We start from the raw sequence: 24,534 nt of genomic DNA on the forward strand, positions 1-24,534 counted from the left end.
GTCAAGGACTCGCTCTCCAACTTCTCAGAATTCAATCAACCAACAAGGGTTTATATAGTCTGAGTTATCTGCACCATCCTAGGTTCTTGGTGGGGAGTGAGAGAGTAGAATCCATAGTCTTTCATTCATTTCACAAATATGTCTTGAGGACCACCTCTGTTCAAAGCACTGTTCAAAGGATCTTGAGTACATCATTAAACAAAACACTCAGAAAAAAATCCCTGCCCGGGCCAGCCCCATGGCATAGTGGCCGCTTCGGTGGCCCAGGTTCATGGGTTTGGATCCAGGGCGCAGACCTACACCACTCATCAGCCGTACTGTGGGGTGACCCACATACAAAATAGAGGAAGATTGGCACAGATGTTAGCTCAGGGACTATCTTCTTCAAGCAAAAAAAACAGGAAGATTGGTAACAGATGTTAGCTCAAGGCTAATCTTCCTCAAGCAAAAAAAAAAATCCCCACCCTCTGGAGGCATTTTATTTGGGGGAGACAGACAAAAAAACCATAAATCTAATGAATGAGTAAATTATATAATATATAAGAAAGTTTTAAGGGCTGTGGAAAAACTAGAATGGAGTAGGGGATTAGGAATGCAAAGTAGATGGTGCATATCAGTTTTTTGTGTGTGTATGAGAGATCAGCCCTGTGCTAACATCTGCCAATCCTCCCCCCCCTTTTTTTTTTGCTGAGGAAGACTAACATCCATGCCCATCTTCCTCCACTTTATATGGAACACCGCCACAGCATGGTTTGCCAAGCATTGCGTTGGTGCGTGCCCAGGATCCGAACCGGCGAACCCCCAGCCGACACAGTGGAGCACGTGCACTTAACTGCTTGCGCCACGGGGCCAGCCCCTGCACATCAGTTTTAAATAGGGTACTCAGGGTAGGCATCTTGTCAACGTTGGTTGATAAAACCTTGCAGCCCACATTGAGTCAGCGGTAGCAGCTGAGAAAGCAATTGTGGGTCCAAGTGACAAGGGAGGCCAAGAAAATCTGAAGAGGCACATAATGTATCTCTAATACACTATCAATATGCTGAAGCCAACTCGCACCAGCTCACTAGAGCCAAGTACGCACATTCCTTCCCAATTTGGTGTTCAGTGTTGTCATGCTGGTAACTTGCACTCAGTCATGATGAGAGTATTTACACCATGGAAGTTGGCATAACCCTACAAATCGGACTGGGCGGGGTGGGGGCGGGGGTTGGGGTTGTTTTTTTGTTTTAAATAAGAGCTGGTTGTTAAGGATTTCTTAGAATACCACTGACTGAACCCCACCTCCAAAGGGCAGATGTTTGCCCTTTAACAACAAGCATAGAGGGCAATGAAGTATAACACTTATAGGGAGGAATCACTATGGCAAAGGTTAAGGGAAAAGCCTTTTGGAAGAGGGTCTCTTGAAGGAGGAGCTAGGTCGCATTTGCATAATGGAGAGGACAGAGTGGGTAAAAAGGGATGATTGCATGGGTAAGGCACGGAGATTGGACTGATGGAGTGTTACAGAAAAACTCCACCAAGCCAACACCGAACTGACACTGAATTCAGCTTCTCACAAGGTGGGATGGGATGCTTTCCAAAATTGAACTAAAATTATCTTGTCTTTCACGCCCCCACCAAAGTCATTCCTATCTCCCTGAAATCTTTGCAAACCTTGATGAACATGGTCCACATGTATCTTTAGAAATAGAAAGTGGGCTCAGTATTTGTTTGACTTGAGTTCTCTGAATTTTTCTCCATGGAAACACGAGCTGGTAAATAGAAACTAGAAAGCTGAATGTCCGGGTTTTTTTTTTCTGTCTCTATAACTGCTTTGCTTGGTAACATCAGGCAAGTTATCTCAGTGCTCAATTTTCCCACTTTAAAATTACCAATTCACATTCTTCACTCATTGGTAGGTAAAGATGAACAATATCATCTTTGGGAAACATTCCAAGCTCTTTTAAGCAAGACATAAACAATTATATGCTTATGAGAAATGCAATCATATTATTTTTATTCCAAATATGAATATAAACATCCTTGAAAAGCTCAAAAGGGGAAAAAATCCCCATTAAATGTTTCTATTGTCAGGGAAGCCTTTTTCTCTCATAGTATTCCTCCTCCAGACCGTAGATTTACAAAAGGAATTCCCACACCAGCCTGTGGTTAAACTGGCCTCCAATCAGCGGTTCATAGTATCAGGCTCTCCAGGAGTAGAAATATAGGAAGTGAGGGGGACGTCCCATTCAGAGGCCACAGTTCAGCATGACATTCACTCCCTCTCAAATCCTCTCGCCTCCCCAGCACCATTCTTTCTCTGTGACATTCCAACCCTGGATGAGTCCAGAAATTTGCTTTGTTTTAAGTTACACTGAAGCCTTGGGCATAGTGGGAGAAAAGTGACACAACTTGGCAGATTGGTGGCCCTTTAAATTCTTGGTCACCAACATCAAATGGGCATTGAAAACCCACTCAACAAGGTGACTATGCTTTTCTTTTTCTTTTTTCTTTTTCAAGAAAGATTGGCCCTGAGCTAACATCCGTTGCCAATCTTCCTCTTTTTCTTTTTCCTCCCCAAAGCTCCAGTACATAGTTGTATATCCTAGTTGTAGGTCCTTCTAGTTCTTCTGTGTGGGACGCCACCTCAGCGTGGCTTGATGAGCAGTGAGTAGGTCTGTGCCCAAGATCCAAACCGGGGAACCCTGGGCCATGGAAGCAGAATGTGCAAACTTAACTTCTACACCACCCGGCCGGCCCCTTACTATGCTTTTCTAATGTGATTTTTATCCTCCTCACCACAAAAACTGTTTTGTATCTTCTTCATATCTCCCTTCGCCCTCAGTTAATAACTGTCTGAGTTTGGACTGCTATACAAATACCGTAGACTGAGTGACTTAAACAACAAACATCTATTTCTCACAGCTCTGGAGGCTGGGAAGTCCAAGATCAAGGCACTGGCAGATTCTGTGTCTGGTGAGAGCTCTCTTCCTGGTTTGTAGATGGCCACCTTCTGGGTGTGTCCTCATGATGGGGAAAGAAAGAAGAAGCAAGCGCTCTTGTGTCTCTTCTTATAACGGCACTAATCCTGTCATGGGGGCTCCACCCTCATGACCTAATCACCCCCCAAAGGCCCCACCTCCTAATAGCATCACACTGGAGGTTAGGGCTTCAACATATGCCTGGGTAGGGGCTGTGGAGCACACATAGACATTCATTCCATAGCATTAACCTTGCCTTACTCCTAACTTAAAATGTAGAAGTGACCGGACAAAAATGTCCTCCCTTTCTCACCACTACATCCACAGACCTATCTGCCACTACGTCCATCTCTCTTCACTCCGCTTGCAAGGAAGAGTCCTTTCTCCTCCTAGGACCCAATTCCTCCAAGTGAGTCTTCAATTCCATCTTGTCTCATTTTCTCAGGGACTCCAAACCATTGTTTATCACCTCTCTTTCCTTAGTCTTCAATCTCTTCTCTTGACTTGATTATTCCTGGAAGATTCTAAGATGTGGTAGTAACTACTATCTTTCATTTTTAACTTTTTATTTTGAAAATAATGTGTATGTATGTGTGTGAGTGTGCATGTGTGTATGTGTGTGTACGGAGGGAGGAATAGAAAGAAAGAAAAAAAACACACCTGGCAAAGTGTTAAAAGTTGTTGATCTGTCAAGCAAAATGATCGAGTCACTTATAGGGGAGAGAAATCAGGCTGGCCTCAGAGTTCTCTGCAGGAACATTCAATGCCAGGAGATTGTGGTGCAATGCTTAAAAGATCTTCAAGGAAAAAAAGTATTACCCAAGGATTTTATATCCAGCCAAATTATCTTTCAATTATAAAGACTACAGACAGTCTTGAACATGAAAGAATTCAGAGAATATCCACTCTATGAACATTTCCTTGAGGAAACTACCAGTGGATGAACGTCAGCCAACTAAGAGATACTTCGGAAAATTATGGAAAAAAGATTGGCAGCAAGCTTTGAATACATTTACAGTAGATTAAAACTAAAATAATTCTACACATTAGAGTAATTGAAAAGGATGTAAAAATTGTGTCCCGACAATACATAAACAATGTAATTAACAAATATTGGGAAAGGAAAAGACAAAGTAGATGAGCGAGCATAAATTTACTGATTGCCATATCTGTAATAACCGGGAGTCAATAAACGTTCCTTAAAGCTGACAAACCAAGTAATAAAATAAGCATTTTTTGTGTGTGGGTGAGGAAGATCAGCCCTGAGCTAACATCCGATGCCAATCCTCCTCTTTTTTCGCTGAGGAAGATGGGCCCTGGGCTAACACCCGTGCCCATCTTCCTCTACTTTATATGGGACGCTGCCACAGCATGGCTTGACAAGGGGTGCGTCCGTGCACGCCTGGGATCTGAACCAGTGAACCCTGGTCCACCAAAGTGGAACGTGCTAACTTAACCACTGCGCCACAGGGCCGGCCCCAAAATAAAAATTTTTTAAATAAAAAAAATAAAGTTATTGAATCTGGGTAAAGGGTGTATTGGAGTTTTGTGCCATTCTTATAACTTTTCTCCAAGTTTGAGATTGTCTCAAACGGCACTTCCCAGGAAGGTCTTCCCACACCACCAAATCTAAAGTCATTACCTCATATTATTTTCTTTCCTAGTCACCCGTCCTTTTCATTTATAGAACTTACCTTATTGGAATTCTATACACGCAGCAGCCATCTCAGCTGCGTTTAACCAATGACTCAGACGTTACCAAATGTGTCTGAAAGTCTTGTGAGAGTGGACCCAGGGCCAGGACTAGGGTGAGGCAAGGGATACCCCTGCCTTGGGCACAGAATTTACAGGGGCACCAAAAACTCAGAAATCAAGAAAAAGAACATTTTAATATAATATTTTAGAAAGTCAAAATTAATGCAAAAAATCCACAATGAAAAAAACTATCATAACTTTCAGTCAAGACAAGATCCAAACCTATGCTTTCAAGACCCTGCCTCACTCACCTCACCCTAATTCTGATGTTTGTTCCAATAAAACTGTATTTACAAAGCCAGGTGCCTGATGGGCCATAATTTGCTTTTTTTCAAAAAATATTAATCTTGGTTACTGAAGTTTTTGGTGTTTCCTTAAAATTTGCCTCACCTCAGTCACAGCTGTGGGGCCCCTCTGCCACTATCATGAGAGTCTGCAAAGGAGCCTCCAGGAATTGAGTAGAGGTGAACATGTTTGCTCACAGATAATGGCTAGCCTTGGAGAGGAGGGGCAGGTTTGGGCTCAGCACGGTGTCTGTCACTCAGACTGTTGCTGTGCCTGGCTGACATAAGCACTCCTCCTGTGTGGTTCCCCAGACCCTGTGTACACTTTGCAAGCTGCACATTCGTGTATGACCCGTCATTGAAACTGTCTATTCATTTACAGGCTGCGTGCTCCTTGGAGGCCAGATTGCATCTCTATCCTTAACTCTGGAGTCTGAGCTACAGTAGGTATAATGGAGTGCCTGGGGGTTCAGAACCTCACATTTTTATACGCATCATAGGCTGCCAACCAGTGGGCTTAACAGACTCAATTCCACTGAATGTCCCTCAGGCTGTAGAGCTGTCTGGTTGTTGTTCTTGTTTCAAGAGCGGTAAGAGGAGATGAAATGAATAAATCTACAAAGCATTCAAAGGCCCTTTTAGGAGCAAGCAAATGGATTGAGATCCCAATTCTTTTCTTTTTGAAGTTCAACATTATTAGAAACTCTCTGAGAACTCAATGCTGGCAGGAAAATCTCCAGAGGTGCCCTGCCACAGGGAGAAGAACTTTCAACTGGTGGCCTGGACTTCTGTTCCTGGGGGAGAGTTGTTCCTAGGAGGGTGGCTAATGCTGTGAAATACCTCTGGATCCAACCTCCTTGACAACAGGATCGTGCTTTGGAATAATCCCTGAGCATGTGAGTGTGAATTAAAAGAGCTCTAAACTTAGAGTACAAAGTTGTGGCACCACTACCACTAATGGGGGTCTGGACAAGCAATGCATCATCAACGTAATGGATGAGCATCCTTAGGTATGTGTGAGGCCAGTTCTAACAGCAGCAGTGAGGCTATGAAGGAAGCAGTGTCAGCAGGACACTGACTCAACTCCTGTTCTCTCTGCCTGGCAGAACCAGAACCAGCCTAGCATTTTGGACTGGACAGGAGTCTGCTGCTCTTAGACAAATCAGAGATGCCTCAAGAGGGAGAAGATGTACTTCCAAGTTGGGCATATGGGATCTTGAATGATTGCATGGAAAAATAGAAGAGATGTGATCACATTTGCACACCCAAGCTGCTGACACAGGCTGTGCTAGCTTCAGTAGATGTTCGATACAAGTTTGATAAATGAATGAATGTTGTAATCTCTTCTGCTCCATTGTCTGGCTCCACCTTTTACTCTAGAGGATACCGATTAATGAGAGGAGAATGGGCTAGTTGATGAGAAGGAAGGAGGAGGTTGCCTAGAACTATTGCCTATAATATGATGATTATATCCACCAGCTACTAGCTCCCCTTAGATGAAAAAAGTTCCTATCTTTTTCGGTAGGGACTACATATTTACATTCCATCTTTCCTCAACTCCGCCAAAGTGCACTTTTGCGCCAAAAAATTTGTCTGTTAAAGTGCTTAGGGCCCGCCCTGTGGTTTTGTGGTTAGGTGCGCGCGCTCCGCTGCTGGCGTCCTGTGTTCGGATCCCGGGCGCGCACCGACGCGCCGCTTCTCCGGCCATGCTGAGGCCGCGTCCCACATACAGCAACTAGAAGGATGTGCAGCTATGACATACAATTATCTACTGGGGCTTTGGGGGAAAAAATAAATGAATAAATAAATAAAGTGCTTAGACTTCATTCTCAATCATGCTTCATTACCACGCAGGATGAATCATAGATCTTCAGCTCTCTGTGGTATCAAGTAAAGAGGTTACAGTAGAACAGAGCCCACATATTTGAATATCCAGATGTTCTTCCTTGTTTAGACACAAAAAGGTCCTTTCACAATCAATAATATTCCTGGTACCATAAAATATATAAGGATCTAAGAGGGGCAGATCCAGGTTTTATGGAGTCTCAAGCTTATACAATTTAGGGGGCCTACTTTCAGAGATAAATTATAGAAATAAAATTAGATATGAAAATGAATACGTAATGAAAATGAAAAAATAAAAAGAAATCACAAGAAATAGCAATTTTTAAAGCTGATACATCTAGAAAAGCTGACCAAAAAAATTCTGAAAGGGTAATGCAGTATTTTCATCAAGTTGCTGCTAATATCCTTCTATAATACATTTTTCGTGCATTTTTTACTGCATTGTCTTTGATCACTTCTTTTTTTTTTTTTTTTAAGATTTTATTTATTCAGTTTTTTCCCCCCAAAGCCCCAGTAGATAGTTGTACGTCATAGGTTCACATCCTTCTAGTTGCTGTACGTGGGACTCGGCCTCGCGTTGGACGGAGAAGTGGTGCCTCGGGGCGCTCCCAGGATCCGAACCCGGGCCGCCAGCATCAGAGCGCGCGCACTTAACCGCTAAGCCACGGAGCCGGCCCTGATCACTTCTTTATCCGACAGGGATTTTGTAATATAATTTATAAAGAGAATAGAAAAATAAATCTTTCCTTTTTTATAACATGGTTCTTTGAAATTTGTTTTTTTATTACTGATAATTCCAATTTCTACAGCTGTTATTAAATTTAAAAAGTACTTTATCAAATTTCTTTCATATGAGCTGTAGAATTTGGAAGAATTTTCTACAGACTTAATTTTGACTCTACATTTCAAGGCTTGTTTCTTCTCCACTCTCCTCATGCTTCTGGGGCTGGGGGTGGTGGGCACATTTGTATCATGATAAGTCCTCTAGCCTCACATCTTCACGTCACTACGTTTGGATGGCCAGCAATAATTTAAGTAGACACGGAAGTGACTCTGAACCACATAAACATATCCCTTTAAACCCAGATTAAATGTATCTGCAAATCAACTTACTTTTGCCTGGATCCCAAAAATACCCATGGCCATTTCTATACCACCAACGCAAGGGAAAATGTGACAGAGAGCAAGAGCAATGGAATGGACAGCAGTCTAAATCAACTATGGCTAAAATGTCTTAATTTTGAAAATTTTACTAAAGCATACGATCATATGAACACATTGCTAGCCGCACCCCCCCCCCCCACAGGTCTTGGAAGGGAACAACCGAAGTCAGAGGCCCTGAGGTTTAAGCTTAGTTAGCTTGGCTGTCAATCTTCCTCTGTGGTTATTTATCGTCAGCCCCTGCCCTTTCCCCAGGTCTAGGTGTTCTTGTGTGTTCTCATGCCCTTAGAGATTCTTTTGCTGCCAATTGGACCCACAGTCAATTTCTCCACCAACCTCATTTTTCTCACATCCCTGGCCCAGTACCTACAAAGGGGGCTTTTGCTTTGTCCCTGCTGTCTGTCTTACTCTTGACAGTTCTTTTTTCCAGAGCCTGGAGTTCCCACCATTAAACTTAGCATGGTGGTATGTCCATTCTTATGGAAAAGCCTGTTGGTCCAGGATGATCACTGCCCACCTGCTGGACTCTGAAGACCAGCATCTTCAGACTCTCCCCTCAGTTGTACTTGGCTTGCTAGATTATGCCCCAGTTGCCCCCTCTTAGAAATGCTTTGAAATATTATTTGAATCGAAGTGGAGCATGCTCATACCCTTTGGGCTCTGAACCTCGGACTCAGGTCCTGGTAGCCGGGTCCTCAGATGTCCCCAACCATAAGTTCTGTCCTGGCCCAATTTCTGGCAGAAATGGTTTAGATAATCTCAGCTCTACTCCACTTCCCATTCCACCTTAGGAAAGAGAGGGTGTTAACTTAAGTCACCTCTCTCGCCCTCTTCAACACACTTGCAGCTTTGCTTCCAACATATTTCACTGTTCTATTCCAGTAGACCCATGATCCCAAAGGTTTCCTAATTATGACACTCAACATATTAATTAATGACATTCAACTCGTATCTTCTCCAATTTTCTGCCATGTACAAACTATTGACCACATTTCTTCTTAAAACTTTTTCCCTTGGTTTCCATACTACCTGCACCCTCACATACCTCTCTATTTCTCAATTTTCTTCCGTAGTTTTTTCCCCTAATACTTCCTTGAATTTAGGCCTTCCCCATTGATCTGCTTCTTGGTCCTCTTCTTCTTAGCTTTAACTACAACCTCTAGAAATGACTCCTAAATCTACATCTGTGGCTCTGATATTTCTCTCAATCCCCAGACTGTATTTCCAACTGCTTTTTAGACATCCCACATGCAGGTCCCGCCTGGTTTCAAACTCCACGTACCAAAGCTGAACTCCTAATCTTCACCCATCAACTGTTCTTCTTCTCCCCCCTATTTCCATTAATGGCCTAACCACTCACCCTGGGCTAGAAATCTCTAATTTTCTCACTCCTTCCTTCAGCAAACCTGTGAGATCAAATCTTGTTGAGTCCAATTCCATAACACTCTCAAACCCATCCCTGTCCATTCAGTTTCCATGGCCATCTCCCCAGTCCAGGCCACCAGTTCCTTTTATGTAGACTTTCACAGTGGTCCCCTAATTAATTTCCCTGCTTCCAAGTGTTCCTCAGTCTAATTTTTCCTGCCTACTGTTGATTTTCATTTTCCTGTAACAGATTAGTTCATGTCACTTTCCTGTTCAAAAAAACTTTCATACTTAACAAAGACAGTTCAGATTCCTGGATGTGTCCCTGAACATCTACATAATATGTCCCCAACTTAACTCCCATGCTGTATCTCCCACATAAACCCCCATGCATATCAAGATCCAGGCACCTGAACATGCTGGCCCTACCAATCCTTGCCCACCCTGTTCCTTCAGCTTCATGGTCTCTCTCTCTTCTGAACCACCCTCTCATCCTTCAAACCAACCAATCTTCTTAACTCAAGAGAATCATCCTCTCCTCAGGGCCACACTCTTAGTCTGGAATGATGTCAATTTGGGTGACTGTGGTATGGTTCATATATATTTGGATGGAGACCTCTCTCCCTTAAGCAGTGAGTTCCCAAGAGCAAGTTGTGGGTCTTCCTCCTACTTGTTTTTCTCCATTTTGGCACTGTGTCTCTGCTCAGTAAACTCATAGTTGTTGTGGAGGCTGTGGTTTAGAATCCTCGGGGACAGGGTGACTCACTGTGGCGTGGCTGAACTGCTCAGTAGAAAGGGCACTGGGTTTGCCACCAAAGAGACCCAGATTCAAAACCAAAGCACATCATTCATTAATGGTGCAACTTCAGGCAAGTTCCTTACCCACGTCTGTCCTCAGTTTCCTTGTCGGTAAAATCTGAATAATGGTAACTTTACAAAGATTAAATGATATATGGGTATGAGAGTGTTTGGATCTGGAAGGCTCTCAGATATTGACTGGACCTCATCATGCTGTTGCTGCCAAGCCCACTTTGATTTTTTGTTTTTTAACCTGGAAAACATATCACAGTCCAAAAAATTACTTTAGAATAAAAAATACTTCAAAAATCTTTAAAAATTTGCAGTGAAGGAATAAAATTAGTAGCTAACACAGTAAGGTGATAAGTGCTATAAAATCCTTGTTACAGTGCTTACCACATGATATTATAATAACTTATTGGCTATGTGTCTCCTACGAGCTTCTCAAGGGAAGGGCCTGGGACCTTTTATCCCCAGCACCCAGGACAGTGCTTGGCATGGTGAAAGGGCTCAGTACATATTTATCATCTGTTTGGAGAGCAATTTCACAACCTGTCACAACTTAAATTGCACATACCCTTTGACCTAAATATTCTACTTCTAGGAATTTATCTTACAGATAAGCTTGCACAAGTGTGCAAACAGATGAGTCCAAGAAAATGAAGTTTGTGATATTGTTCATAGTATCAAACCAAGAAAACAAACAAAAAACCTCAAATGTCCTGAATTAGAGGTCCAGTTAGATAAACAAATACATGTACACCAAGAAATACTTTGTGACATTAAAAACTATGAAGTAGATCTCTAGGTACTGATGTGAAAGGTGTCCAACATGTATTGTTAAATGAAGAGAACCAGCTGTATAGTGCAAATATACACACATACAACACACATGTGGGCTTGTATGTGCGAGAACAATTTTTTGAAGGATATACAGGAAACTGTATATAGTGGTAACCTCTACAGAGTAGGACCAAGGAATCAGGAGAAAGAGGAAGAATTTTCATGCTCACTGTTTATCCTCCAATAGAATTTGAACTTTTTACCATAAGTTGGAACTAATTCTAAATTTTTTTAGGAAATACACAAATATCTGTTGAACAATTCTACTTTGTGCTTATCTGAGTAGAATTTGTCTGTTTGATTATTAATTTCCATCAGCAGGATAAAGAAAGTGATATGCGGAGTCTCCTTTCTTTTCCCTTGATGTGAGTTCAAAGACCATACAATTTCCGGAACATTCAGTTGCACAGCAGGAGTCTCTGGTGGTTTATCAATGTCACTAAGAGCTCCAGATGCATTTATAATCCCACTTGTAAGAGTAAGAGTCGATTGTGGCTTGCTCTCCATGATCAATTACCAGCCCCGACTTACACTCTGTAAGCAGAAAGCACATTCTCCTCAGGACAAAAGAGAGAATGGAGAAAATCAGCTTTGCGGATTGTCTCTGCAGACTTCACGCTCTTTCCCTGGAAGCCATGTGGCTGCCTTAACAGTTGTCCCAAAGCTGGCACTGCATAAAGGAGAGGGATCTATAGCAGCAAGTGGTGGTGATTAATTTTAAGCTGTCACGGAAAATGTTTTTTGCACTTTAAAAAGTCAGAGAACTGTATTATTATTATAGGTCTGATGTTCCCTTGCCAAAGCTGTGTGTTTGCCCCAGGATACAAAATGAACACAGAAAGCTTTCTGGTTGGCTCCCAGGAGCATCTTTTGGAGAAAGGACAAAAGGAATGCCGCCAAGCCAGCCAGGTCCCTCTGGGACCCTCAGCAGGAGTCTCAGGCCCTCCCCCACCTGCCTGCCTCCCTGCTACCGGCTGGAGGAAGCTCTAACTACTCCCCTCTGCCCTCACGGTTGTCCAGATGGATCCCAGTTTGCCTTCTTGGGCCATTTGGAAATCCCAGATAGTGGTGGACACCCCAGAGGAGAAAAGGATAGAGAAGGTCAGAGAGGTCAAAGGTCAACAGAGAAACGATGCTGCTGACAGTGCAGAAACAGGTGGAGGAGAACATGGGGACCAAGGTCAAAGGGTACCCAGAGGTCTTTAAGATCCACGCCATCTAGGCCTGAGTCAGAAACAAAAACTATTCCTCCACCTTACCCTCTTCCATGCCTGCTACCACTCCTTACTCGCACTATACACATGCAGTGAGAGAGAGAGAGAAAGAGAGAAAGAGAAAGGGAGAAAGAGAGCAGAGGGAGATGCAAAAACTGACTAGCTTTTGCATTTCAATAAAATATTTATTTCTTGCATTATCCGCCAGCAAATTAGATCAAAGAGCTGTCAGTTTTTAAAATCACGCAATTCATTAAAGGAACAAACTTAAAATATACTTACTCTAAAATAACATTTACCAAGAGGCAGGATTGATTTATGTAGCTAGAACAGATCTAGGAACTAGAAGAGAGTACAAAAAGACAGAGAATCAGAACATTTACTGTATGGCACTATACCAAACCTCTTTTTAAAAACTTAAGTTAGAAAATCATATTAATACTAACTACCATTTATTGAGATCCTACCCTCTGCCAGCCAGAATAAAATGACATATTGTGCACTGCCTCTGGATTAGCTCTCTCCTCTGGGCTCCAGAATCCTATAACCAATGCCATTTCTATGCCCCACAGGCACCTGCAACTCATCATGTCCCCCGTAACTAACTCCTCCTGGTTTTCCATCTGAGTGAAAAGCCCCTCCAGCCTCCCCAGGGCAGTTACTGAGGCAGTAACTGGGATGAGATCCCTAACTTCCTATCCCCCCATCCAAGTCATGTCACTTTTGCTCCTTAATGTCACAGATGCATCCACTCCCTTCTGTCTGTGTGACTACAACCTTAGTTCAGGGTTCCATACATCTCTCCCACTACTGCAACCACCTCCTAATGGGCCTCACTCATGTCAGCCTTGCCTTATTCCAACCATCCTCCACATTGATTCCAGAGAAAATGTTCTAAAGAGCAAATCTAATGATGGCACTTTTCTGCTTAAAACTGAATGACCTCCCTATTGCCCCCCAGATATTTTTTTAACAGCTTCATTGAGATACAATTCATGTCATACCATTCACCCATTTAAAGCATACAGTTCCTTGCTTTTAGCATATTAACAGAGTTGTACAATGATCACCAATCAGTTTTAGAACATTTTCATCACCAAAATAAAACTCCATACCCATTAGCAGTCACTTCCCACTTTTCCTCAACCTCCTTCAGCCCCTGGCAATTAAGAATCTACTTTCTGTCTCTACAAATTTGCCTATTCTGACATACATATAAATGGAATCATACAATAAGTGTTCCTTTATGATTGACTTCTTTCACTTAACATAACTTTTTCTAGGTTCATCCATGTTGTAGCATGTATCAGTACTTTATTCGTTTTTTAAGGTTGAATAATATTCCATTGTATAGGTATACCACATTTTGTTTATCTATTCATCAGCTGATAGGCATTTGGGTTGTTTCCACTTTTTGGCTGTTACGAATAATGCTGCTATGAACGCTCACACACGAGTCTTTGTACGGATATGCATTTTTATTTCTCTTCTCCAAACATGATTGGAATTGCTGGGTCACGCGGTAAGTGTTTTTTTAAACACTTTTTAAAAAACTGCCAAACTGTTTTCTAAAGTAGCTACACAGATATTTTAAAGATTTTATTTATTTTATTTTTTCCCCCCAAAGCCCCAGTGGATAGTTGTATGTCGTAGCTGCACATCCTTCTAGTTGCTGTATGCGGGACTCGGCCTCAGGATGAACGGAGAAGTGGTGCCTCGATGTGCACCCGGGATCCGAACCCGGGCCACCAGCATCACAGCGCGCGCACTTAACCACCAAGCCACAGGGCCGGCCCTACACAGATATTTTAAATCCAAGTTGTTTAATGTGGTTTACAAAGCCCTTCCTAATCTGGTTGCAGTCTACTTTTCCGCCTTCATCTCCAACTATACCCCAACTCAAACTGTGTACTTTGATTATGCCCAACTTAGCAGTCCCGAAAAAATACATCTTCTGTCTCATTTGAGCTTCTGTAAACACTGTTTCCCGTGATTGGACTGCTGCTCTGCAGGCTAACGCCCACTGTCCTCATGCCTCAGTTTCGGTGACACTTCTCCCCAGGACTTCTGATGAGACTAGCTTTGCTCCTCTGCTCCTTCGTGTGTGCCCTGAACTTGCTGCTCCAGCAGCACCTGTCACACTGTGCAATCATTGCCTCCGCCGTTCTCATCATCGTTGCTGGGCTGGAGCCCTTATTGAGCTGACAGCTCCCTGAGAGTGAGAATTATCCCTTTTTCCTCAGCCTAGAACATTTCCTGGCATCTTGGAGGTTCCGAATAAATATTCAATAAATGTATCAAGCCCCTGGCATAAAGGGGGTTGCACCCCTCTTCCTCGCTAGGTTAAAGCTGTGGTGCAATGGTCTCGAACTCTTTCTCCCAAAGGAAATTGTTCACAAACCATCTTGGAAATTCACACTCTGATTTCAAAAATAAAACATTTGTAGTTCCTTCCTAATTCTGTTTTGCTCAGGCTAATAATAAAATGAGTTGGCATTTCTTGGGTATATATCAACTGACAGTAGAGGGAGCCAAGCCAAGAATGCGTTAGGTGGCGGGTAGGAATCTGCATGCGATTAAAAATAGGCCGTGTGTAATAACGAAGACTTGAAAATTACTCAAATGACCAACAATTGGGAAATAGTTAAATAAATTCTAGTGTTGGATAGATGATAGGTAGGTAGGTAGGTAGGTAGATAGATAGGGGAATAATGCTGTCATTAAAACTGTAAATATGAAAAGTTCTGTTCAAAATAATCCTAAAAACAAAACTAGAACACCAACTAGAATATACACATTGGTTACAGTGTGCAACATTGCGTACGTACAATGACAACGACCAGAAAAGTTCATGTCATCGAACTATATTAATAGTGGGTGTTTTATAGTGAAATTTAGAATTTTGTGTTTTCAATGTTTTTAGCTTTTGCTGTAAAAACCTATAACAAATAATTGCCATGTATTGTTCCCAAAGTGTGTATCAAAAATTGAGCCTACTGAGCTTTTCTAAGGTAACTAAGGGCACTGTTTGTAATTTGTTGGATATGTATGATGCACTGCATCCATTAATTTAAAAAACAATACATATGTGTGTATATATATATGTATATACATGTATGTGTGTATGTACATCTGTATATACATGTATGCATGTATGTCTTTCATAGTGCTCTTAGAAAAGGCAAAATGTTTTCACTTTGTTATTGCCCCTTGCCTCTAGTACTTCTGGGAGTCAGACACAAGCACAATGGTATTATTTCTTCTTTATCAATTTAACTTTTTACATAAGCTGAAACGGAGATTTATGAAGTGACTTGCTCAGGGTTACATAGCTACCAAGGATCGGAACTAGGTGTCTCAGCACAACCACGGCTCCTTAACTCAGCCCAGAAACCCGAGCCAGGATGAGAGCAGAAGGACTCACTCAAGTGCTCAGGATCTGCAGAATTCTTTGCTGAAGCACCTTGCGAAGCATCCTGCGCTAGGAGATGCTCAGGTAGCATTTGTTCAAAGGATCGATTGATCAATGGATCCATCAATGGGCAGGAATTTAACAGGTCAACACTGATCAGCAAAAATTCTTTGGTATACTCTCTGGTGTCAGTCTTCACCAGATCTTCACTACTGCTTTAAATTTTCCCTCTATAAATATTCTATCCATTCACTTACTCATTCAGCAATTAATTATTAGGCAAAACTATGTAGGAAGCTATATTAGTAGCTTAAGGAGTTATAGAAATAAGATATTATTCTTACCTTCAATATACTTATAATCTACTAGGAGAATGAGATTTATATTAAAAAAAACACTGTAATTCCTGGCAGAATATGAGATTCAGAGAGGATAAACAGTGTTCAGAGAGTCCGGAGGAGAGAGAAGTGGTGTTAAGTTGAAAGAATAGAGGCAAGCTTCATGGAAATGTGGTATTTCAGCAGGGCCTTGAATGACACATGCAATTTCACAAGACAAGATGGGGGAGGACATTTCAAGAGAAGCAAAGCATTTTAACAAAGGCAGGAGGTGAAAAATTGTGCAAAATTGAGGATCTAGGAAACACTCAGTTTCCTTAGAGAAACAAATTTCTGCTCAAACGTGTCCTCTTTTTCCACAGTCGTTTTTTCCATCTCTTTGTCTAAAGTGAGAGAGATGGTGCTTTAGTCGCTTCCTCTGCTTCGTGCAGGTGCTGGAGCTCGGGTCCCAGCCTTGTGGGAAGATACTATAAGGACTTGTCTGTTAATTTCCTCTCTTTTGTGAACAAGGTAGAAAGTATTATTAGCATTGTTTTACAGTGGAGAGTGAAACAAAGGTGCAGAGAGACTGGGAGCTTTCTCAAGGTCACAGGATGAGTCAGCTGGAAAGAAACCCTAGAACAAGGCTGCACCTCTCCAATGGAGGCTGCATGGGCACGTCTGCGCGAGGGGACAGTGTGTTCCCACCGAATACCTCTGCATCCTCGCAGTGCCTTTTTCCTAGGAGCTCAGCATGCACTGCAGACATTATGTCCTTTGTCTCAGCACCACTGTGGTTAAAGTAGGGTGAAGGTATGCGTACATTCTTCTTTCAAATAGACAAACTGAGAGTCCACGGGGTATCCTAAGCAGTTCATCTGATAGCAAGTATTATGTGTTAGAGTCAAGCCGACAATTGACCCAAGCGCAATGTTCTATTTGGCTCCTGTGTTGGGACTAAAGGCTAGTTAGAGAGCTGGGGGTGGAAACATGGGGCAGGCATTTTAAAACCTGAGTTCTGATCCCAGCTCTTCGACTTGCCTACTATTTGATCCTGGGCAATTGCTCAACCACTTTGAACCTCAATTTTCCTCATCTGTGAAATGGAACTAACATGATATATTTGTATCTGTCCTCAACACATATTTTCAAATGCTAAGAAAAACATCTGGGAGAACACTCAGGAATCCATTAAAAGTGGTTACATTGTGGTAAATGTTAGTCTTACGTCTGAAAATTAATCCTTATGTCCTGTGGTGAAAAAGAGGTGGAATATAAAGCAGGAAATCAAAGCACAATAAAAGAATAACACAGTTTCTAATCAAGAGCCAAATTCCTTGTGAGATAATGAACGGAGAAGAAATTGCATAGACCCCGGCTTTGAAAAACAGACCTGGTTTTGAATCTTGTTGCTGCCACATACCCGCTCTACGACACTGGAGAAGTCACAGCCTCTCTGTGCCTCGGTTTCCTTATCTGTAAATGGAGATGAAAATTCTAACCTCATAGATTTACCGTGAAGATTACGTGAGACAAACATGTAAGGTGCTTTAGAAGACACTGAACGTTACATACGGTGTGGGCCACAGAAATTAAAACACTGTGTCCATCTGGGAAGCCCCCATTTCACCCACTTCTGGTAGGTAGATTGTTCCGTAGGGTGTCTGTAGGGCCATATCACGGGGGAGTCTCCTAAACTGTTTGTCATAAATTATTCTTTTAAAAATATTTTGTACTGTATACTTGAAAGTTGCTATAAGTGTAGGGCTTTAATGTTTTCACCATATCAACAACAAAATGGTAGTTGTGTGAGGTAAAGGATGTGTCAACCAACTTTATTGTGGTGAACATTTTGAAATATCTATGTGTATCAAGCCATCACGTTTACGCCCAAACTTACACAATGTTATATGTTATATGGAAAGCTGTTTCCAGCTTTCCAATAAAGCTGGAAAAAATATTTTAACAGGAATAAATAAAGCCAAGAAAGCAGGCTGAAAACCAGCCAAAGCGGATCCACCTTTCTGTCTTTCTGGTGGAGACAGGCTTTCATGCCCACACGCTTGCGATCGAGTGCTGGCCTCCGCCGTCTCCTGGTGCTTCCCGGACACGCTGTGTTTACTCTACTGCAGCCTCTGGTAGCAGATGTTTAAGGAGCCATAAACTCAGCAACGATAGACGGGAACATGCCTGCTTTCCTCCAGCCTTCCTTGTTCTGATTCAAAGAATGTTCCTTGTAGAGGCATCTGGCCTCCGTGCTCTGTTTGGCTACTAGCTGAGGGATATTTCTAAATATCCCTTTAAATCAGTATGACCTTTGTCCACTTCCACTCAGAGCAGTTGGCTTGCCAAGTCTGTTTCTTCACTTGTGAAATAAGCAGCCTCGTTGTCATGATGGCATAAAATCATGGCTTGTTGTGGGATTTAAATGAGACGCTATATGTGGCAGTGTTTTGCAAACTGGGAGTAGTAACCCATCCGGAAGAAACCACACCAGGTGGGGCTGAGGTCCCAAACACTAGAACTGCAGCATCAATTTTCTCGTCAAAGGAGCGACTTAATGAAAACTTTCCCAAAACTCAGAGGAAAAGGAGTATTTTGCTCTTGAAATTCATAGATTTTTTTTTCCCCAAATCTCCCACTCCTCAATTTTAATTCCAATTTTACCCTTTCACTTTTGGTTCAGTGTTTCAACTTGTGTTTCTGTGCTGTAGTCATCTCTCCCACCTGTCCTCCTCTTCTTTTTGCTACCATGGGCATGTGCTGACAGAAGGTGGGCATTTGGTCTGCCCTGTAGGGTGGGGGAGCTGCATTTCTCAGAGGAAGCAGAGGGGGAAGGTAGTGGCTGGTACGTCCAGCTTCTCTTGCTAATTCCATCTCTTAGTGATACTACAAAGGACAACAACAATTTTGAGAAATCTGGCCTTCTCTCACTTATTAAGAGCTTCCAGGGCACCAGACACTGCTAAATGCTGTATCTTCCGTCTTGCTTACATTCCTCACAACATTCTATGAGAGAGAACTTTTATCTGTTTCACAGAGAAGGAAACTAAGAGTCTAAGTGAGAACTTAAATGACTGGTTCAAAGTCACACAGCTATTAATGACAGAGTTGGGTTTCAAATTCACGTGCATCTGACGTGAAAACCTTTAGCTGCCAGAACGCACTGCTTTCTATCCTGCCAAAACTTTTACACTACCTCGAGCAAATCTGACTCCCACTGCCCACCCCACCTTCCCACAGTATGCAGGGCTGTCATTCCTCAAGCCTGGGACATCTTTTTCTCTCTCAAGAAACACCTGGCTAACTCCTGCCTGCCCTTCAAGACTCAGCTCAGAAGATGCCCTTGCTTCTTCGCTGACATCCCCAGACTGAATTTAAGGTCCCCTCAAGGCTCCCACAGCCTTAGCACTGTATATTTTTACATTTCAATTGTTGGTTTACTTGTGTGTCTCCCTTACAATTCGGCAAGAAACCTGAGGGCAGTGTCTGAAACTTTTTGTGCATTCCCAGTACTTAACCAGTGCCTGGCACCAGACCAGAGTTGGCCCTCAGAACTTGTCTGTTGAATGAATAAAAATGGATTAATATATAATGAATACATGAATAGTAACAAAATCTACAACAAAGAACAACCCAACTCGTCTCCTTACTTCTTGTACCCTCATCCATATCAACGTGACATGACCAATCAAGTAGCATTAAATCAATTCAATAAAGATTTATTGAGCCGTAGGGTAGTGTAGCAGAGTAATGGCACTTCACATCAGAATATCTTAGAAGCGAGGACCCTGGGCGCAGATTTCTCGTCTGTGAAAAGAGTATACTAATCATACCTTTACCACAGAATTTCCACGGGTCAAATTGTGGAATGGACATGAAAGCACTTTGGAAAATGCAAAGGGATGTGCAAATGTGGGCGGTCGTTATTTTATTGTTATTATTATGCACAAAGCACTACATCAGGCCCCAAAAGATGATTAAGCTGCTGCCCACGTGGCACCCACGGCATAATGAAGCACTCAAAGGACTATGAAATAAGGCAGAAAATAATAAAAGTTCAAAGATTGAGAGGGGCTCAAAGGAGGGAGAAACCAGTAGTCAGGGGTCAAATACGTGGTATTTGAACATAGAGAGCTTTTCCAGTGTGTGGTCAGTGAAAGCATCCAAGACCTGGGCTGGATCTCAGAGTGGGTTGGATTCAAGCTGGGGGAGAGTAGGGAAGTGCTTCTTACAGGGGGCAGGACATAAACAATGGCAGGACTGAGCATGGAGGATCTGAGGGCTCTATGTGCTCCACCACGTCCTCATCCCACGACCCCAGGCAAGGCATCAAAATTGAATGACCTGCCCCGCTGGGTTGGATCAATAGTCCACTCAGTGCGCTATAGTGGGACAGTAGCTCCAAGCGATATTTTGGGAGAGCCTCTGGATACTATTTGGATAATTCTTTAGCGATTAGAAAGATAAATTATATAATAACCCATTATGGAACAATCATTTTTGAATTTTTAACCCTGTCTGCATCTATAGGCAAAAATCCCAAAAAAAGACAATCTTAAAGGAATGTTCTATAATACAAAGCTATTTCCATGGGCTCTCAGGTGGCTGATAGAAAAAAAAAAATTATATAAAAAGCAACCCTGAAAAAAAAAACTATAGAGACAGAAAGCAGATCAGTGGTTGCCTAGAGCTAGGGGTGGGTATATGGATTGAATGCATGGGGCACAAGGAAACCTTTTGGGGGACGGAAGTGTTTGAAATTCACCCTACAATGGGTGAATTTTATGGCATGTATACTACAATCTCACTTTAAAAAACCTACCCATAAAACATTATTCTTTAAAAAGAAAGATATTACAAGGACATAAATGAGAATGGGAGGAGACTCAAAATCATGTTACATGAGAAACGTTTCAAGGACCTAGGGATGTTCAGCCTGGAGTGATGACAGGGAAAAAAGGGAAGAGAAAACCTGGGAGTTGGGTATTTATCCAAAGAACTTGAAAACACCAATTTGCAAAGGTACATGCACCCCTGTGTTCATTGCAGCCTTATTCACAATAGCCAAGACTTGGAAGCAACCTAAGTGCCCATCAAGGGACGAATGGATAAAGAAGCTGTGGTATATATACACAATGGAATACTACTCAGCCATAAGAAACGACGAAATCCAGCCATTTGTGACAACATGGATGGACATTGAGGGTATAATGCAAAGTGAAATAAGTCAGAGGGAGAAGACCAAATACCGTATGATTTCCTTCATTAAGTAGTAGATAATAACAACAATAAACAAACACATAGGGACAGAGATTGGATTGGTGGTTACCAGAGGGGAAGGGGGGAGGGAGGAGGGTGAAAGGGATAATTCGGTGCATGTGTGTGGTGATGGGTTGTAATTAGTATTTTGGTGGTGAACATGATGTAGTCCATGCAGAAATAGAAGTACAATGATGTACACCTGAAATTTTTGCAATGTTATAAACCAATGTTACTGCAATAAACAAATAAGCTAAAAAAAAAAAGAAATTAAGGCCATGATTAAATATTTCCCAGCAAGAAAAAAAAAAAAAAAAAAGAAAACCTGGGAGAGGGATTAGAGGTGCTCCGTGTAACCCCAAGGAGCTTGAACTAGCTGAAACAGATGAAGGTTACAGTTTGCTCCAAGAAGTAGGGAGCCACCCAACACTGGAAGAGTTTCAGTCTAGGCTGGGTGCCCTGTTATAGGATGTTTCAAGTTTTTAAACAATGGATGAGGGCATGAAGTATCGGACTTTAAGGCCCTTTCTCACCCTAAAAGTCTATGATTCTGTAAACGTAGTGAAATGTGGGTTTGCCCACCCTCTGGGAGAACAGAGTTAGCCCTTCCCTAAGACCCTTTCGTTCCCAAAGAGCCTGACTACAAATTGTGCAAGAAGATCCAGCAACTAGGAGGGATCTGATGTCAGCAGTTAATGCTACATTCCTTCCCCCAGCGTTTTATTTCTTTACAGTACCTAGAGTTCGAGCGTCAGTTCTGTTGTATCTTTGGGTCTTAAAGGCCTTGAGTTCAATCCTTGGCTTGGCATCCAGAAGCTTCCATCAGTAGAACTCTGAGCTCCCTTTCCAGCCTTACTTCATTGCTCCCCACTGCAAAACATCTGTTCCAGGTAAACTGACCAACACACAGCCCCCCAAACACCTTCCATATTTTCCATTCTGCATCTTTCTTCAGATCATTCCCCCTGCATGAAACACCCTCCTCTGATCCCCACACTTGCCTAAGTCCTAAGCTGCCCACAGGCCTAGGTCCAGTTGCTTCCTGCCACACCCCGAAGGTGAGACCGTCATGGAGGTGTGTCCTGGGAGTGCCTCACAGGGAGTCCACCAGCAAAGGCCAAAGCTGGTCATTGGGAGGCTGAGACCACAACAGGCCCAGGAGTGAACACAGAAGTGGAGACTGGGAACCCAAAATAGGTCAAAGCCCAGGGGAGGTTGCCTTTGGCATAGGATTAGGGGATCCAAACAGAACACTGCTCCAGTTGGTTTTTTTTCTTTCATAGTTTTAATTTATGTATACTTCATATGTAATATTAAGAAAGTCAATCCTGAAACAGAATAAAATTTATTACCACAATTTAAATAGTTTACTTACATAGTTCCATTTTTCTTTAAGTTCTAAGGTCTATTCTGTTTTCACTCAATTAAAATGATGCCCTTGTTGAAAAACATAAAGGTAAATCAACATGTCATTTCCTAATTTTAGGCAAGCCGGAGAGGGGTAATTATAATTTCTCAGTCCGAAGATTTTTAGGAGCCAACTTATTGAGCATTCTCCAAAAGATTTCCTCTTGGCCTTTGAGGGTTTCTATTTCCAAACTTAACAGTAAAAATTGAAAATGGAGAGACTATACCCTGGAGGTTTTCAAAATTGAAAAATGTTATAAAAAGTTCAGTTTATATTTTTCATAATCATTAATCTATAAATTTTACCTTCTTATTTTAAGATGCCACTATCTAAAGACATGTTAGACAGAAAGCCCACACGCAACAAATATGTAGTGAGCTGAAGTCAATTGACGTATGCCACTAGTTACACCTTTCCTAGCAACCAAACCCACGATTGCTTTCCAGTCTTTGGTGACACGATTGGATAACTTGTCACATTCAGCTTGATTACATCCTGGGAAGAAATTGTTGTATCCTTTAGAGTAGAAGACTGCATCAATTTTAGGTCCAGTTCCTGGAAATTTCTCAGTAATCAATATGGGATAACCAAGGTCCATGAAATGTCTTCTCTCATCTCACTTCTAATATTGTTTATCCACAAAGAGTTAGATCTTGCAGAAGAGTGAATTAAAAACAGCAGCAGCAATCTTTTCAGAGTCAGGGAAGCCCAGAAAACATGTGCTCTTGGGGTAGTTTGGCTGTGGTTTTAAATCAATGATTAACCAGTACTTGTCATTTTTAAAAAGAAAAACTTGACTCCTGGCTCCAATTTCGTAAGTGGCTTGATAGCTCAGGAAGCTTCCACCAAAAGAACCCATCTTTAACGAAAAAGATTTTTCCTCCCCTTGTAGTGATAGCATCAACACTCAAACTGAGATCACAGGTGGCTGGTTCCATTGTGTAAGGATGTGACATAGGTTGTTGCTTTTATGAGTCTCCATAGTGGGACTGAATGTCACAGAGGTCAGCAGTAGAGAGGTGAAATCTGTTGAGGACAACACAACTGTAGAGGGGAACATAATAGCCTTTGGATCTTTGCAATGACCAAGCTCATCAACAGCAACAAGAAACAAGTTTAAGCCTTTGGTGTATTTAATCCAGATTTCAGCCTCATCAAAATGCAAGTCTCCTCCAATATTAGCTCCAGGTCCATAAGCGTGGGTGATGGTTCTACCTCTGCCATCAAAAGGAATGGCGTCCCTGTGAGCTCCTTGCGTGAAATATATCATAATATCAGCCTCAATGGAGTTAATCTGTCTGAATTTCAGGGGTCACATCACTCCATACTTGAAAAGCCTTCAGGATGGCATAGTCAACATCCTTCTATACCACGTGAGGAGTGTAATTCTTGATTCTGTAGGTGACGTGACATTTCGCTCATACTGGCTTCCCTCTTTCCATCTGGAGGCCATAAAATGTACCCAGGTAGCTTTGTGCAAACACCACATCATTTTCTTCTGGACTTGTACTATTAAGCAGAGGAACAGCTCCAGAAATAGTACCTTGAAGGATCAGAATTAAGAGAAGAAAATTCATCCTAAACTTCTTTTGAAGAGTTTAACCCAATTTACTTTGTTCCTTTTTAGTCTCCAGCTCTCTTTTATTCCTGCCCTATATATATGCAGGTGTTTCCACCCCCAGCATTCCTGAATGCCTCTGACATCAGATCTCAGGGAGCACTCCCACCTCTAAATTCCTTATTATCTGTACCTCCTATTTAATAGTACCTTATATTATTACTTAACTTTTCATAAAAATGATCTAATTTACCAACTGTATTGTAAGACCCTTGAGGGCACACAGGCCAATCTGAGTTTCCAGATTTATTATTGTTGTTGTTGTTTATTTGCTATTTTTTATTTTACAGGC

General features: G+C 42.0%; 1 pseudogene; it reads right to left on the reverse strand.

Annotated features, from left to right (window-relative positions):
• Nucleotides 1-22,934: 22,934 nt before the first annotated feature.
• On the reverse strand, nucleotides 22,935-24,201 carry LOC147915769 (macrophage metalloelastase pseudogene; annotated as a pseudogene).
• Between the last annotated feature and the right edge of the window lie 333 nt (nucleotides 24,202-24,534).

Source organism: Ceratotherium simum, chromosome 12 (assembly GCF_057802395.1).
Source record: "Ceratotherium simum simum isolate JZ-2026a chromosome 12, ASM5780239v1, whole genome shotgun sequence".
In the NCBI taxonomy this organism is placed as follows: Eukaryota; Metazoa; Chordata; class Mammalia; order Perissodactyla; family Rhinocerotidae; genus Ceratotherium; species Ceratotherium simum.